The 6,064-nt window shown below is 35.7% G+C and overlaps 1 long non-coding RNA gene across 1 annotated transcript; it reads right to left on the reverse strand.

Annotated features, from left to right (window-relative positions):
- Window positions 1-2,833: 2,833 nt before the first annotated feature.
- Window positions 2,834-5,640, reverse strand: LOC118766505. Its single transcript, XR_005002441.1, has 2 exons — window positions 5,016-5,640; window positions 2,834-3,525 (listed from the first exon to the last, which is right to left on the reverse strand). It is a non-coding gene; the product is annotated as an uncharacterized LOC118766505 (long non-coding RNA).
- Window positions 5,641-6,064: the final 424 nt, after the last annotated feature.

Consider the following 6,064-nt stretch of genomic DNA (forward strand, 5'->3'; position numbering starts at 1 on the left):
ATTACATGACCAATATCAAAGTTCTTCGAAATGCCGAAATGAAACGAGAACATAATGAAAATAACGAAATTACAGTGCAGTATGTTTTCAAGCAAATCTTGTTTTGCACACCTGCAATGTCACATTAATCGCAGAGATGTGATTCCGTTAATTAAGCAGAGATGTCATGACAACACCTTCGAATTCCCGCTGTGAGGATGGTGGCTTAAATTTTACTCGCTAAAAGTACATAATTATAAATGTTATATATATATATAATATATATATATATATATATATATATATATATATGTTCTGTCAACGGAATTCCTGTTTTTTCCTGATGAGAAAGCCACAATATGGTACCCTTATTTAATCAGAATTTGGAAATTGTGGCCTTTGAAACATGTGTAGAATGTAATAAAAGGAATTCTGTACAATTTTCGTTCAACTCCATTTCTTCCATTCAATATATATATATATATATATATATATATATATATATATATATATATATACTAGCAGAATTGCCCGGCGTTGCTCGGGGCTGAATTGCTTGAAAGTACTGTTAATGATTGCACTGAATTATGATGATTATTCAGGCAAATATTGATATAAGTTTACGGTGGGAGATAAGGACTTAACGATCAAATGTGTGCCATTGCATTGTTTTGGGGGAACCAAATTTCTGATGAGCATTATAGGGGCACCAACTTTAAGTTTGAGAAAGTGTGGTGGTAGTCCGGGGTGCTCAAAGGAATTGAGTACCTCTAATGGATAGTTGATGACGTCCTCTGGGTCAGGAGTTGTATCGATAGACTGATATACATAGACTTCCCCAGGAATGAGTTTTAGCATTTCATCATTAATATGGTGAACAGTTTCATTCCTCGGGGCCAGTATAGCCTTTTTGCCAATCCAATCCATATTCTGATAATTAGCTTGTAGATCTGGGAACACTGCATCTCTGAGATCAGAAGGCGTCTTAACAATGGTGCAAATGGAATCGATGGCGATATTACCATTTTCATCCCCTGGTATTTTGCCTTCGCCAAGTGCAAGGAGGGTTTGAGGAAATGCTGCTGATGTGATATTACGTCGCATATGAGCACGCATATTGGTGTGAAGTTTGAGAGTTACTTCGCTTTATTTAAAAAATATGCATTAAAATGGAAAAAAATTATGGTAAATTATTTGTAAAATCGTAGACTCATCGTAGAGGCGCGCTAATACCCAGAAGGGCTCGATATGAATCACGACTATAAGATACCCGGTTTTGGTTAAACTGAATCGCAAAATGTGGGAGTAGTTAGGAATCTAAATCAGAGTAGACAGACACACAACCTTTCTTTTATATATAAATATTTTCGTCCTAAAAAACTTTGTATGGATTGAATGGTTACCTCTATGGAAATATATACACGCACATTATACATACATGTGTGTATAGATGAATATATAAATGCATTTAAATATCTATATACACTTTTGGGCGATCTTTCTGTTTCTTAGAGATAACTTTAGATCTTATTTTCGTCCTAAAAAACTTTGTATGGACTGAATGGTTACCTCTATGGAAATATATACACACACGTTATACATACATGTGTGCATAGATGAATATATAAATACATTTATATATCTATATACACTTTTGGGCGATCTTTGTGCTACTTAGAGATAACTTTAGATCTTATTTTCGTCCTAAAAAACTTTGTGCGGAGTGAATGGTTACGTCTATGGAAATATATACATACACATTATACATACATCTGTGTATAGATGAATATATAAATACATTTAAATATATATATACACTTTTGGGCGATCTTTCTGCTACTTGTATATACTTTAGATCTTATATTCCTCCTAAAAAACTTTCCTGTCACACACTCGCACACACGCACACACACACACACACACACGCACCCTCACACACACGCACACACACACACTCACACACACGCACACACTCATACACACGTTAGCTTACAATTTTATTTATATATTTGCGTGTCTATGTGTGTAAATAGGAAGTGGGAATGCAGAGTGAAAGAGTCACTCACTACAAAAAGTGAATTACTTTCACTTTAATCGTTGGGAGAAATTAGGGTGATAGCGTCAGTGAAACAGTTCGCTCCGTTTGTGTGTGTGTGCTGTAGCCCACACTAAGAAAAGCACTTGACATACACACCACAATGTGAGTTTTCTCTAAATTTTGCTTAATTGGGGTTGAAATTTTAAAAACTGGACCTGGCACGACCCGATGCATTCTACTCTTAAAAATGCTAGGTAAATTATAATTGAAGAAATCCTATATTGTAGATTTCTATAAGAGACAAAGGGAGGCAGATAAAATCTGCCTTTTATAATAAGATATATATATAATATATAATTTGATTTGAAAACCCCACTAGAATGGGAGAAAGCGCTAATAATCTGAATGATATGATCTGAATGATATGTAGAAAATGTAATATATAAATAAATATCTATAAATATGAACCATCCGATCTTCTGATTACCTCATTTCTTCTAATATATATATATATATATATATATATAATATATATATATATAATATATATATATATATATATATGTATATATATATATATATATATATTATATATATATATACATATATGCATATATATATATGTATATATACATATATATATATGTATATATATATATATATATATATATATATATATATATATATATATATAATATATATATATATATATATGTATATATATATGTATGTATGTTTGTATGTATGCATGCATGTATGTATGTATAATTTGGGTGAAATGTAAGTGGGCATTAAAAATTGATAATAAAATCGATATTCCTTTTACTAATTTATTGAAACAAATGATGCAAGTTCTGTATTACATGGGAAAATGACAGTAAGTCTTCATATTTGAACGGAAGCACTGGTGAGGTCAACTAACCTCTTCAAACGCCCAGGAATGGAATGAACAACCTTCTGAAGGACATCCTCTTTGATGTCACTGAGAACCTCTTGAATCCCTCTTTCCAAGGGCACCAGTGGGCAAGATTTTTTGTTTTGCCTCTCCACTTTTGCATAACCCCATAGGTAAAAATCTCATGGAGGGAGATCTGGACTTCTTGGAAGCCATTCCATATTCCATTCTGCGGTCACTCTCTTAAGGTTTCAGCTCTTGCATAGAATGAGGTTTCCACGGGCGAAAATTCATTTCTTTATGTAACATCGCATGTACTGTGTCTCTTGTTCATCCGCTATCACGTGCTGCCTGACGTGTTGGTTCTTGCAGGCTGCGATTAAACATTTCCTGCAATGTTGCCACGTTCTCCGCTGATCGAGATGGTCCCTTCTTGTGTCGTTCACAGAAGCTCTGGTCATCATGTTTGCATGACAACTTTTTATTGTCTCCGGACGTAGTGTTGCATGCTGACCTTTTCATGCTTGCCACCATCTCTGAACTATAACAATGGAAATCTACACTTAATTGTGTGCTGTTATCTTAGCTTGCATCTGATCAGTCACGCGGCCATCTGGAAAATAAGAAATGAGAAAGAAGACAATAAGAAAATATACAATCCCCAAAATTGATGTCTGTTTAAAAAATATTTTCGCCATGACTTCAGTGATACTAAAATCCTATAAGCAATTTTTTGATTAAATATATATATATATATCCATTGGTCCTCACACCTACTCCTTCACTAACTTTACCTTCTTTAAAACCAGAAACACGCACATCTACTTTAACGTTTCCTGCTCTCATCCCTCCCACACCAAATGGGCTACCTCCTATTCCCAGCTTCTCCGCCTCCGACGCCTGTGCAACTGGGACCAGGGTTTCAAGACCCAGTCCCAACACCTGACCTTCTTGTTCATGCGTCATGAATATCCTTTCATCGTTGTCCAAACTGCCTTACCCGCGCTCATCGATAAGATCACACTACGCACTCCCTCCTTTCCTACACCGATCCCCCTTCCCAGTAATTTCCCCCACACCTCTTCTAAAAAACATTTTTCTCAATCATATTTTTTATTCATTTATGTTTTTATTCCAGTATTTATTTTTTTTTACTTTTTTCATAATTTTTATTTGTTTACACATTGCGTGACTGATTCTACTTTTCTTACTATTTTTATTTATTTATTTATTTCTGTTACTTATTTATTCACAAAATCCTTTTCATTTAGTTTCTTAAAATTACTAGTTTTTAATTTTCATTATTTACTTGTATTGATTTTTATTTTTTATTCCTATACAACACACCACATAAACGCCCACGCGCTAACGCATACAAATATACACCTCACACGTACACACACACACATCACATGCACACACTTACGCATACACCACATATGCGCACACATACACACACCACCGCGCGCGCACACAGCTACACACACACATAGACACATACGCATGCCCGCACACGTAATACCCACACCGTTGGCTACACTAGCGCATCCGCACACACTATCACCTCACCCTCTCTCCCTCACACACAAGCCTCCACACACACAACGCATACACACATGCACACATATACACGCACGTCTATACACTTCCACGTAAACTCACATGCACATAGATAAACACACACACACACCACACACGTACACACACAGCCACATCAAACCATTCACACACCCTTAAGACCGCTTCAAACTGTCTCTGACTCTCTATTGACCCTTCCATATATGTACATATGCAAACAGACACACACACTGCCGCACCCATCAATTCACACTCCTTTTACTATAGCTGCTGACCTTTCAGAGCGACATCAACACACACTCACACAGATCCTACCCCATACCCAGACACACACGCACAGTCTACTCACACAAATACAAACACACACTCAGTTACTAATACACAATGACACATACCACTCTCGCAAACATACAGTTACCACCACACGAGCACACGCTACCACGCACACACACACACACGTACTGTCTCTCACACACATACACATACGGATTATATTTACATTCACCTGGCCGAGAAAGCACTTACCCTGCATTCCTTCTACTTCCGGTCACTGCAGAAATGTAACCTCACGTGGAGTTTGCCAACTTTTTCTTCCTCCTTTCTTTTTCCCCTGCTGACTTACATGTTTTCCTGTTTCCGAAGAAGAGCTATTTTCGAAACGTAAAACAATTAGTTTCTGTATCTGAGCCTGCTACTAATACAGTTCTTGCGCCACGTCCTCACGTTTGCTTGTTTCTCCTTTCTCTTTTTCTTTTGTGAATTGACTATATGTGTGTGTGTGTGAAGGGCTTCTTTCAATTTCTGTCTATTCTCGTCGATAATGTTATGAAGCATAAACTTGTCCATGTGTTTGGTGAGTGTATATATATTGCGTGTTTCTTAGAGTATTAAGAGTTTTTACCTCGTATTTCTTGTAATATAGGTGCTTCAGTACACTCAGCCACAACTAGCTATATTTATCTACTCATCTCTCTCTATTTCTGTCTCCCCCTCTCTCTCTTTATATATATGTGTGTGTATGTGTGTATATGTATTATGTGTATATATATGTGTGTGTCAACGTTGATTTCTGGGTTCGATCCTGGATAGTGTTAGCTCAATATTTTCCCTTCATGTGTTTATATTTTAAAATTGTTGCTTCAACTCGTTCGCAAGTACATCTCTGTAATTCGGAATAATAAAATATTATTATGACATAATTATATAATTTTCTACAGTTCTTATTAAACTCCGAGTCTTTCAAAGTAGCTTTTTCCCCGCAACTTATAAAGCTTTTCGCGTTTGTTTATAAATATTATATGTAGTATTAGACAGTTTAAGTATATATTAAGGAAATTTGTCCGAAATTGATGGGTGAGCTTTTGACACAATCGGATGCGTTAGGAGCCATGTTAGCGTTGATTTGTGGGTTAGATTCTGATTCGAGTTAGATCATCATTTTTCAATCAATATTTTGTATTTAAACATTGTCGCTTCAAATCGTACATTATCAAATTCTTAATTCGGCTTTACCTTTTAATATTTATTTGGAACATTATAACTATTAAGAATAAAACAGAGGAAGAACATACATG

This window comes from Octopus sinensis, linkage group LG16 (genome assembly GCF_006345805.1).
Source record: "Octopus sinensis linkage group LG16, ASM634580v1, whole genome shotgun sequence".
NCBI lineage: Eukaryota > Metazoa > Mollusca > Cephalopoda > Octopoda > Octopodidae > Octopus > Octopus sinensis.